The sequence below is a fragment of the Crassostrea angulata genome, chromosome 2 (assembly GCF_025612915.1).
Source record: "Crassostrea angulata isolate pt1a10 chromosome 2, ASM2561291v2, whole genome shotgun sequence".
Classification (NCBI taxonomy): Eukaryota; Metazoa; Mollusca; class Bivalvia; order Ostreida; family Ostreidae; genus Magallana; species Magallana angulata.
Genome location: NC_069112.1, coordinates 32,194,279 through 32,207,333, shown reverse-complemented (window position 1 = coordinate 32,207,333; position 13,055 = coordinate 32,194,279). Strand labels below are relative to the sequence as shown.

At 33.3% G+C, this 13,055-nt stretch overlaps 1 pseudogene; it reads right to left on the bottom strand.

The window, feature by feature from the left end:
- Window positions 1-3,919: 3,919 nt before the first annotated feature.
- Window positions 3,920-4,564, bottom strand: LOC128171244 (uncharacterized; annotated as a pseudogene).
- Window positions 4,565-13,055: the final 8,491 nt, after the last annotated feature.

Below are 13,055 nucleotides of genomic sequence, written 5' to 3'. Positions count from 1 at the left end.
AGAATGCACAATACCTGACTCAATATAGAGTACCAGAGCTATCGTTGCAGACACAGAATCGCTAAATATGTCACTTGTTGTTAAACCCTCAATTTGGATATTATTATGCCCGTATTATGCACCTGGTTTCATAACATCATTTAGGAATACTACGCATTGCTACAAGAGTCACAGAGTTCATTCTGTTAATTATCATTAACACCATTCAGTGCGCAGTACCTAGGTACACATAAATATCATAGTGACCATTATGTAATACTAGCAATACAAGGTCATATCATGGCTATCTGTTTTCAAAATGTTCCCAACTTAAAAAGCATTACATGTATTTCGGGGTCTGTAAACGCTTCAATTTCTTTTATTGCAATTACACCTATAAATACAGACCATGAATAGTACAATATAAAAAATCTGACTTTGGACTCTATAATATAGGTCAGATATGAGGCCACCAATAAGACTGGTATTTTCATTTTTACATAAAAACGTTAAAATGGCTAACATTGAATTCGTTTAAATCTATACCAGAAATGTTCTGAAATATCACAGCATTGTTTTGTCAATGTATATAGCAAATAATAATAAAAATTAACTTTGAATATTTCAAAACAGGAAATACAAGTTGTCATTAATAACGCCATCATATAAGAACATTACGTATGTTACTGATATTCATTAAAACTTCGAATTGTTGTTTTTCCTCATTTTGGACTTTTATCACTTTCTTTGAAGAAGGTAAAAAAACAATTCTGATGCTTTATGGTTTTAACAGAGAATACAAATACTAGAATAAAATTGGTTACTAAAATGAAAAAAAAACTTGTTTCCAAGGAAATACAATCAGTTTGTTTAATTTCCTGAGAAAACCTTAATATATTACTGACAGTGCACTGAACCTTCAGAGAGTTAACTTTTGGTGGTGTCTATTTAGAACAGACAATAATCATAACATAAAAAGAAATGAATCATTGCACTAACGTAACCTGTGGGTTGCCATGCTCACACAATCATAAAAGATAAATACCAAATGTAATAAGAAATACATTCATGCTAAAATACACATACTGAGTTTATTTTTTTATTTTAAACCTGGAATTTTTCACCTTTACAAATATCTTAAAGTATAAAACATTGATAATTTCCATGTAAATACATGTTGTACAGGTTGCCACGAAGATATCCAAAGGTAAATTAAGTATTTGCTGCATACAACACATGTTCATACATGCCAGATACAGTCCGCTGACGTTCTTCTGCCTTAAGATTCATGACAATTTCTTGAAGATGCTCATTTGTTTCTGGAACTTCCACAAAAAGAATCTGTCTCTCCCTGTATTTTTTCTTCTTGCTGTTAATATATGATGCAAACAAGTTTCTCAGTTGATTTGCTGTTAGCCACTCAAATGGTCTAAAAAGGCGCTGTCCATTTTTATCACAAGCTTTTCGAAGTTCTCCACTTAAAGCTGCATACTTCGGCCGTTTTCCTGTCTTTTCACAGCTTTCAAAAATCTTCCTTACATACTCCTTCACATTTAAGGAGAACCTGTTGCATTTAGCAACAGATTTCAATGCCCATCCTCCTGAACTTTGGGAAAAGATACTTGTATCACGACTCTGAGACAACACTGTCTCACAAATGTGTGATTTCTCACGGATGTCAGAACACTTCTCAACCCAGATTTTGATGCCACAATCAATTCCGGTTTCTTCAGCTTTCCTATAAAGATGATTGTCTAATGCTAGATGTTTTTCAATGTTAGCAGACCTCACATACTGTTTCTGGCAATAGGGATCTGGACATGCATACAAATCATTATTCAGGTGCCCCTGGTCCTGCTCCTGGTCCTGTTCCTCCTCCATTTCATTTTGAATGTTTGGGTTCCTCATTCTAACACAGACTTCTCCAACATCAACTGCATGAGATGGAAATTCTTCGAACACCTATACAGCATTAAAATCCAAATTACATTTGTAATTTTTAGACTATAGAGCACATACATTTGTAATTATACTACAGAGACTATATAGTAATTGCATTTATAATTTATATAACAGAGACAAAATAGCTAGTATGTATTCTTTATGATATTGAATTGAACATTATATCAGTAATGCTTATATACTTTTGGTAGTTGATTTTAATCAACTATCCTATGCAGTTACTCAGAAAAACCGAAAGTAAAACAGTGTTTGGACCTCAACACAAATCATTGCTGCTGATAAAACTTAGTTCTTGAAAATAATTGATAAATTCGATGTAATGTATGCTAAAGCATTGTTTTTCAAGAAAACGTATTTATAAATACCTTGAAAATAGTCAGATTTTAAATGGTACGATCAATTTAAATATTTTTTGTAGTCGTATGTATTTCTACGCCAGAGTTAAATATAGTCTCGTTCAACTCGAGGCTCGGCTATCTCCTTAAATCCTTGTCGGAGATTTACAGTGTCACCCGAGCGTTTGGTTGAACCAGACTAGAGTTCAATATTGCTTGGATCCATACAATTTTCGAGAAATATTTATATTACTGTTACATTGTTTGATTGCATTAATTTTATCTTTAAATATTATTTAACATGATCCATATGGGGGTTTCTCGACATTCTTGTCGAAAAAGACTTCAAAATTCATATTATAAATATGTGCGTAATACAAATTAAAAACTACATGACTTGTCATGCAAAATAGTATATCATTGATTTTAAAATAAACATCGACAAAATCAACTCCCGGAAGTTCTTCAGTACTTTGATTTATAACTAACATTTACCTCAAAACCATTCATTTCTCCAACATTAAGATGCTGATCCTCCAAAGTATTAGTCTCAATAAGGCGTCAACAACCAATCTGATATGCCCTTCTTGCAATAACTGAATCCACTTCAAATCTGAAATTGTTCAGAACGCTAATCTGAGGAATTTGGATTTTATCTGTGGCTCCTCTGCATTGTCAATGGAGATAACAGAGGTCTTTGTTCCTTTCAATCCATTATTACTTTCTGAGGCTCTCTTCAAGTCTGAGGTAGAAAGAATATCATTTCCCTCATTCAGAAATCTAGCCACATGCATTCGACAGGAACCCGTTTTGCTGTCACAAAGATCTTTTCTAGACTGTGCTTCACTGCAGTTGAACTCCTTGATGGTAATAGGAAAATGACTGTGATTCTGACTGATAAAGGAGATTAGTGATATACAGTGATAGCAACCAGCATTGTCTGTCTTCATGTAGATCTGTTTCAGGTTTGGAAACTGCACTGATAGAGTAAAAAAAAAAGGTGTCTAATAATATGAGCAATGGAAAACTAACCTTGAGTACCATTCTCAAGGATATGGATATAAGTCTTCAAGTCAAGATGGTCTGACAAGATGCTAGCTGTTGGTTCAGGGTCACTCTTCTTGGTAATTAAACATGAAATATGCCAGCAAATGCCCTTTTTTCCAAAGAAGTCTGACTGTGCGTCCCTGTACTGGAGGGGTAGAAACTTCATGGCCCAATCCATTATAAGAAGTCCCTGGTTTGAATCAAGGTGTTGAAGGATGTCTGATCTTGCAAAGTCTTGGTGCACAGTTCTAAGAAGATGAGCCCTCCAGTCCTTCATTGCTTTTGTTGCCATGGTAATGTTAAGCTGCAATTCCTCCATCAAATCCTCAGATGGTATTCTGACTGTTTTAGTGGCTTCAGTGATGCCCTCTGTAAGTTTGTGTGTCAAAACACAATTTAAGCAAATGTCTAAATGGTCATGATCACAGTTACTAGAAAAGCATGTGTCTGTTGGATCATTCAGGGCAAACATTGTAAAATGATCACTGCAGGAGGAACTTCTGCTGAAACGGCTTTTCACATCAAATTTCAAGTGCTGATTACAGATGTTGATCATATCAATCAGAGTGTCATTTTTCTCTATACCCAATCCATATTCCCCAAGTCTTGTTACAACCTTCTGTAATGACTCCATGGCATTCATTCCAAGTGCTGTAGTATTGTCAAGTCCATGTATTGCTTTCCTTTTTGATGCTCGACAGGCTTTCAGGATTCTGTACAAAGATGCACGCCTGAAAGTTTGGAACTCTGTTTCCTTGCAATACTCTAGGTAGTTTGCAATGATTCTAGTACTCACAGCATTTCTGATAACTTTTGGAATTTGTATTTGTTCTCCTTTGACAAATAAAGTTGCATGGTACCAAAACCAAGAACCTGGGAAATAGAGGGCATATATACATATTCCAGAAAGTGTAGCAATTTTGGTCTGGTCAGACGTATTCTGTATATCTTTGATGGATTTAGTATATGTCATGGTCCTATCACTGAAGCATGTTTTCTGGCGGCATCAATTTTGGATTGTGTCAGTGATGGTACAAGTTGAAGAAGCTTTTCCTTTGTAAAGTTGTTCGCAAATAATGACAAGATCTGCAGCTGGTTTTTTTGCCTGATGTTACATCATATGCCTCTATCAACTGTTGTGTAGCTTCGTCTGTTGCATCACTTTCATTTGTAGAGGATGGACTGAGTTTTGAGAGAATGGTGTCCTCTTGTCCTGGGGCTATGATGGACAGGACTATCATAACAGCTTCTTTGGCCATGATGATGTAGTAATACTTTGCAGACTTTGCTATTTCAGATCAAGGTCTTGTAAGTTAAATCTTCAGAGGTTGAAACTTGTTATCTATAAACAAAGTTGTTATTTTTATGATATAATTTTACAAATGATATGACATACCAGAAAGGACCAGCAAATGTTTAGAAATTCACAAATTTGTTAAATGAATAATGTACTCTGCAAAGTACTTTACTTTTTAAGTTGCTTTCTCTCACTAAAATATTATCAATATCCAAAACTTAGAATAAGCAAAGAGCCATAATGCCACATAACTCACTGTGTAACAGGTCTTAGTGCGTGCTTGCACCCCCTACTATATTTCTTATATATATATACATGTAATACTAGATACAATCAAGCATATCCCGAATGCTGTTTCTTTAAACAAATAAGATGTTTTGATTCATCAGCATATTTGAAAGTAATTGTCTAACAAGTTTCTTAAAAATTACTGCATAAATTGATTTCAGTTAAATAACTAGAAATCTACCGGTAACTCGTAAATGTGAATTCATGTATAAATGCTATGTGTATGATCTTCTCAGGTAGTATGATTTGCATAGTCAATGTCTATGATTTGTCTCAGTATATTGGTTTACCATGATCTATTTATTAATTGATCAAACTTTGATATATTTAGATACACTTATGAGTTATTAAATGAATATGCAGCTCTAATAATGGAAACAAGATATCTGCGAGTGACCAGTGCTGACTAGTAATACCCTCGCTCTGATTTGAATATATATACAAAATAAGCAAAGTCTACATTAAACAGGAAGTTGATGTACACATGGAACAAAAATAAATCCCACTATATGGCATGCCTATACAAAGTGTGTGTTAAAATTTCAAGCATCTGTGATGAATAGCTAGTTGCTGAGAAAACTGTGACAGAAATTATTGTTACAGACAGACAGACAGACACACAAGGGTAAAACAGTATACCCCTTTCTCCTTAAGAAAGGGATACTAATATTTCATTATAGATACTAAAAAACTGACATAGTCTCAAGATACATAATCCTTCTTGTATGGTCTACTTGTGACATATTGTGTTAATGGACAGACAGACAGTTGGACAGAATGATATTTCTCTTAGAGTACCGAGTCATAATTACTTTTGACATTGGTTTGCATACAGCACTGCATACATTTTTAAACTTTTTTATACACAATGCACAATAAACATTTACAGTACACATTTTACACCTAACAAGAATATTTGTCAGATTTATAGGAAATAAGATAATCAAAATAAAACACCAAAAAATAAATCAGTTGAGGCTAATATAGCTTGTAAATATGCATTACATGTAATTGATGTGTGGCTTAATTTATCTGCATGCATACACTTACAGAGAATTTCAAACTCCATGTCTGTACCCACTGTGTCTGTGTCTTGTGAACTTGGTACAGCTGTATTTAGGGAAGACACGCATATCAATTTAAAACAAAGCAATATTGCTAAAGACCTTTAGATATATATATACACTCTTTTGTTATTTATCTGTTTCTGATAATACATGATAATATCCAAAGTCGAGGCATTTACTGAGAAAGAATATCTGGTATAATTCATCGGAAGGAGTTGATGCATTACTCATAGCTTTTCTTTACGACGCTTATTCTGATGACCGATCATGTACGTGTGTAAATTTAAAAATGATCGTTACCAAATTTGAACAGCAGTAAAAGTAAAAGTACCGTAAAAGTTTACGGCCTATATGTTCGTTATGATATTCCTGGAAAAGGAACAACCAGCCTCGCTGTAAATGTTGATTGATCTCAAGCAGACGAAATCGTGAGAAGACGCTTAATGTTCTATTTCGTGAATCAAATAATGTGTTTTGTTTATTTTTGAAGGTTAAACTTTCAGGTTTTTATATTCACAAGGTTGCATTGTGTTTGCTGACAATAAAACAGACACAACTTTACATTTTGTTGACAGTGTTTATCTTGAAAATTCCCGTTCTATAAATAGTGTTAGATCAGAACAGTTGAGAAAAGTAGATCCGGTAAAAATTTTATTGATGCAAGTATCAAAGAAATTTTTCGACCAATCAGAGGCGCCGATATCTCATCAAACGAATAAATATTAAATGATATCATATTCAACATAATAATTCTTCTTACTCATTACTGCTCCTATTTGTATGTGAGCATCTGTAACTACTTCCTCAATGTTTACATGGTTCTCTAGCAGGTCATTCATGGGTTTCATAAAGCAGGCCTTTTCCATGTTACAACTTTTCTTGCCCGTTTTCCTTTTGTCCATTGTTATGAGGCAAACTATCTTCTTGAACTGACCATCCATCATTGTGTAAGTACAGTACTGTGTGCTGTGGCCAGGACTGTTATTGCGACCATCCCCTGATATCAGAAAATTGTAATCTTATGTTGAATTTTGTAACACACAGTTGGGTATATCCCTCTAACTATTTTTAGAATCAGTAGGACAACAAAGTAGTGCCTTTAAGCAAAATAGTCCCTATACTTGCAGAGTGTTTATACATTTATTGGGACATTTTAAATCAGAATGGTTGACACAAAGTCAGAAAAGAGGATTTGCAATTTTAAAAACAAGTGTCAAAATTGAATTATCATTTGAAGAAAAGAATTAAAATTGTTTGATGTACACCCTTTCCAAAACTGAGAAATTCCCTACTTTTACTTTCATTTTTGAGGGTTTTAAATACAGACGCATTTTGCCGGAAAACGAATCTGACATCAAACCACGAAATTTTAACAGGAAAGAGACAATTTGATGAGCTTTCATTCAAGTGGTCCTTCGTTGCTGAACGAATATTAGGGTCGGAGCTATGAACCATAACGTTAACATTACCGCCTGTGGAAAATGCATTAATAGACTATACCCATGCCCAGTTACAGTTTTATCATTGAGAAAGTAGAGGAGATTCCAAGATCTCAGGACTTCTTTCTCATGTGAAGCTGAGGTAACTGATAGTTGTCAAGGGGAACTGAAACTTTGCTAACTCCTTCAGTGGTATATATTTCAACTATTATATGACACCAATATACATTTTTAGTATGAACTAGTTCACTTGACTAATGCACAAAACAATGGGGATTAGTCCATTCACAGCAATTCCTATGGAATTAATCACATCAATTGAATGTATTTTATGTAAGAAAAAAAAATAAAAGTATGATAAAATTATCTAACATACATCTGACCACTTGGCGAAATTTAAGGTCAAATATAGCACATACCTAATGCAACAACACTCCGTCCGCTTATACTTTCTACAACTTGGCGTTGGCTCTCCATCCAGAAAGAGTTAATTGTTGGTACCAGGTATGTTCTTTGAATGTTGGAAAATTTGACCTTGCCTGGAAAATATAACCTGAGGAATTCTGCATAAAGAGTCATTTTAGAGAAATTATTGCCAGAGCATAGCAAAGCAGATGCAATTTGCAAGTCTCCACCATGAAGATGTCTATTTAATATTGGTTGTGAACACCATCTGTAGACTTCATGTTTCGCTCACATTCCTAAAAAAATAAAAAATTATCATAAATGAAGCCTATTACATTATCTATTGTGGTTCTATTCATTGTCAAGTTGCTGATTTTTTAAGTAAAAAAAGTAATAAGATTTAGGTACCCAATAAATATACAGTGCTGATCCAATATTTTCTGTACGGAGGGTGATTGCAGAATTACATCATTCTATGCTGCAGATCTTGTTGACATTGGTGCTCGCCAACTTCAGTAAACACCTCCTATACACTAAACAAGTAAAGTCTTCTGTTAATATTTTGATGTCTTCAGTGTTGGTGAGCTGTATGACCACTGTGCCTGTATCCTCTTTCATTTCCTCCGATTCATTTTCCACTTCTGTCTCACATTCTTCCACTCCACACTATTGATCTTCCAAAGTGACTCCTTTTAAGTTATCCATGTTGTTTGGTCTGTATATATAATAACTCATTGTTGTTAAAATAAAAACAGGAAGAACAAGCTGCATTTGTGAAACATGGATGACCCTGTATGGCAACTCAAGTCAAATTTGAAGGTCAAAAGATTAAAAATGTTGGTACTTGATATTAAGGTACATTGATAAAGAGGCCATCATACCTTATAATAATTATTCCAATAAAAAGAAATAAAAGCCTTACTTCTAGGTTCCTATTGAAACTTGGTTCATAGTCATCATCAGAGTCAATATCACTGCTACGCTCCTCTGACATATCAATTGTAACTCTGAAAAAAATCAAGTCAGTAAAGCAAGCTTTTCAGTCTTGGAAAAATTTTTTCAAAAAAATTTCAAAGACTTCATTAAAACTTAATTCCCAATTATAGCTGCATTCTAACCCCATGGTCCATAATTTGAAAAACAATTTCAATTAAGGAAGATTGAATTTTAACTATTCGAAAGATTTGTTCTAATTAACTTTGTAAAACTCTTTAAAAATGTTTTGATGAAGCTGAACATGCTAAAAGTTTACATACAGGCACCAGATAAATCATAATGTAACTAAAAAAGCTTTCGACAGCTCAGGTAAGCAAGAGCTGATCGAAACAAAGAAAACAATAATTAGCAATATATTTTCTTCAAACTCACTCACTCAAAAGGATTCAAAAATGATGTCTCCTTCACTGCGGGAAACTTTTTTCTCCTATGGCTTGGTCTGAAGTAAAAGCATATATTGTTAATGAATTAAAATACAATCAAACTATCTATTTATCATTTCTAAAGTGTATTTTCAATAAAGCTATTTTAAAATCATGTGACTGAAATGGAATCATATATTGTTTATCAAATGAAAATACAATCAAACTAGTTATTAATATCAACTGACTGAAATTATTTTGAAAGAAATAAGAATAATATTACCCAAGCGATTCCTCTGTTACAGCAGGTAACAAAATTCTCCTCTATTTTTTTTTTCTGGGAGACATCTGTGCCTGTGTTTTCACTGAAATACATGTCAAGATATAGAAGAAACAAATTGTGGGTGGGGTTTTTTTCAATTTAAACTAAAGGTCAACCATATTAGTCGCAAGTTGGAGCACTGATGCAGAAAAGTATTTCAGTTAAATGTAAACTTGTTTACTTGATAAACATCATATTTTGAAATTTAAATGTTTTACCTAAAAAATTTCAGACACATCAACTGAAGGCAGGAAAAGGTGAAAAGGCCTTTCCATTTGTCTTGATGGTGTGGATACTTTAAAAGCTGGTGCACATGCCCATTCAGCTGACTCACTTTCACTGTCTGTTGACAACCTAAGACAATTTTAACAATGATAAAGCATTTAGCTCAATTTAACATGAACTGACATAATTTTGTCAAATAACCCTCAAGGGGCCTCAGTTACACATTGAATTACGTTTGTAGCAATAAAATTGAAAATATAAAACGCAGAAAAAAACCTGTCAATTATTACCCGGGAGAATTTAAGAAGAAAAGCAATAGTTCTATCAACAAACCTGTCCGGGAGAATCTTCGTCAGTCCTTCATGTGTCTCGTCAAGTTCTCGTTTCTTAGCCATCCAACGAACATATTGGTCCCCCAAATATATTCTCGTTACCGAATTGGCTCGGCTGCATTCTCTTCTTAGTCTTTTCTTTGCCAATTCAGTCAAGTTAGCAGGCCTAACCGGTCTCTTACTCGTCATGCTGACTTGTTTATAGTAAATGCGCATGCGTAATGCCATAGAAGGCGGAACCCCCTTACACGTGGCGATGTATTTATGTAATAGGAATACCCAATTATTAATTTTAATGAAACAAGTAGATTTATTCCACAATAAAAATTGTAATTTTCTGAAAGTTTATACATTTATGAGTAGAACAAAAACACCGAACCTGCTCGGAAATTTTCTTCTGGTCGGTTTTTTTAATGAAATGCGCCATACTGTCTCTTTAAGTAATGCGCGGTTATATTATTGCGAAGTCCCAGTATTTATTGGATCTCATTCCCTATGTCCAGTATTAGTTATATTCTTAAAGCGAACCTATACTATTATGTTAAAATTATATTAAAATAATAGACTCGAATTGTTTAGCTTTAATACCGATAAATCGGAAAAGTACTATCTTTTGTTTTATATATTTTAAAGATCATTGGTACCTGAAGATTACCAATTTGTTTTTATTTTTTCTCAATCAAGCTTCCTCAATTAATAATCAACGAAAATTCCTCAAACAATTAGGGAAATCACCTGGATTTATTTTGTTAATTTTATGCATTCGCATTACATTCACGCTTAATCACGGGTGGCTCTTTATTTTATGTTTCCACAATATCACATTTTTCTGGATAAACTTGGAAACGATAAAACAAATGCGCGTTAATTTCCATTGGAAATTTTTCATCCAAGAAAATACGGGAGACAACTCTAACACAGTGCATTTATTATAAAAAACCCGAGAGTTTCGAATGTCAACATGGTGTGTTAAAAACGTTGTTGAAATATGTTGAATTCTCCAATTATAGAATTAAACTTTTAGAAGAAAGGTATTAACAGTTTCAAGATGGTTTGTTGTGAACAATTTGACTGTTATTTTCAATGCAACTTTATTAATTTTCTCCAAAATAGTTTTGGAGCAATTCTGCTATTTTCTGCTACATTACGGGTATATTGGAGGCATTTTAACTGTTGTGATGGCCTTTCCCGAGACACAGTTAGATTATTCTTACTAAGCAGAGTGCAGTGAAATTAATAGCATTATTGTAGGCTTGAAGTTTGGTTATGCAAATGTCAACAATATACGGTGTTTCAATGTATCTATTTTGTACATGCCAGATACCATATGCAATGTCAACCCGTACACGCACGAGTCAAAGTCTAGTTGGTAATCATTAGCATAGCAAATTTGTTTTATGCGCGTTTCCAACCACAAGCATGACTATTATTTATGCATATTAATTATATCGTTTTTATTCCCAAACAATAAGAACGTCATAGCTACGGCATATTTTCACACCTTAATGTCTGGTACATTACTCTGTCGAAGGAAACAATATCATTATTGAGGGGACTGGATCCTCCGTATCTATTACTTAGAGAAAGTGGTCCAGTTCAAATGCTGTTTTTCCCTAAAGGCGTTGCAAGTAAAATGGAAAAATTAAAGTTGATGATTTCGGTGTAAGTCTATTTTTGCATGCAACGTTTTACTTTTTGCAGTATAGAATTTTATCGGGAAAGTTTGTACTAACTTTCAAAAGACAGAAATAAATTTGAAAATGGCTACACAGACAAAAATAGCAGATTTCACGCTTAAAAAGGGGGAATCCTCATTGTTTTAAAAAAACTACCTGCTTAAAAAATATCAATTAATCCTTAACGTTTAGGGTTAGACAATTGCTTGAAATCTGCATTTTTTTTTGGTTACCTTGAAAACTGCAACTTCCGCTTTTTGTTTCGAAGAGGCATATAAAAAATTTATCTTTAGGAAAAAAACATTAATAGCATTGAAATTAAGGAACAATGTGTTAAACTCCCCCAATAGAAAACATGTCTAAAATAGTCTAGTGGTTACGCAGATAGAATATGTTGTAACTAAGACCTAAGAACTAATTTTTAAATGGGGTTTGAATCCCGGAACAATTTGTATTTTTCAAACATTTCTCTTTATCGCATAAAAAATAGTAAGGGTTAGGGTTAGGTCAAGATCTAGTAAATGATTCCAGAGTGTCTTTATGGAGCTAGAACCATTAAGACGTCATAATTAATTTGAAAAAAAAATTTCCGTACTTTACAGCTTTAAAGAATTATGTAGAAAATTAAACAATTTCTTGACATTCTTTGTTAAATAATGGAAAAAGTAACCCCATACCTTATTCAATTTGACATCAATTTTAAGAGGATGTCAGGAGCTTGTTAAATTACGTTTTTTAGGGGAGACTGTAGACATTATATTTTCCTCAATTCCTTTATATTTCATTGAAAATGACAGTTTAAAACATGATTTTTACTTGTGTTTGCCAAAGGGTTTAGCCCCGGTACACCCTATCAAACAACGCTCTTGTTATAAAGCATCATCGAAAAAATTTATATCTTAAACCTGTAGGCACCTTTTATTTACTAGATCTTAACCTTAAAAAAAATATCTAAGATGTATATAGATAACTTAAAAATATCACAGTAAGGTTATTTAAACGCTTCTTTCCGTGTCAATGCAAAAGTATTTTGCATGCGTGCTTAATTTTTTCAACATTCTTACTGTGAAAAGTCTTTGTTATACATGTAAACTTGAATTATAAACATTTTTTATGAACTTAGAATTTCAATAGAATGTACGTATCACTTTTTAAAAAGGATGAATAGGTCATGAAGCAATACATTATGATTTTGTTCAACATTTATATCTAGACTAGGCTTTTTATCTAGATACTATGAAAACATGCGATATTCATTACAACCCCGACGGAATAAGATTTATTCAAGATTTATTCATGTAGCTCCAAAGAATGATATTTTAA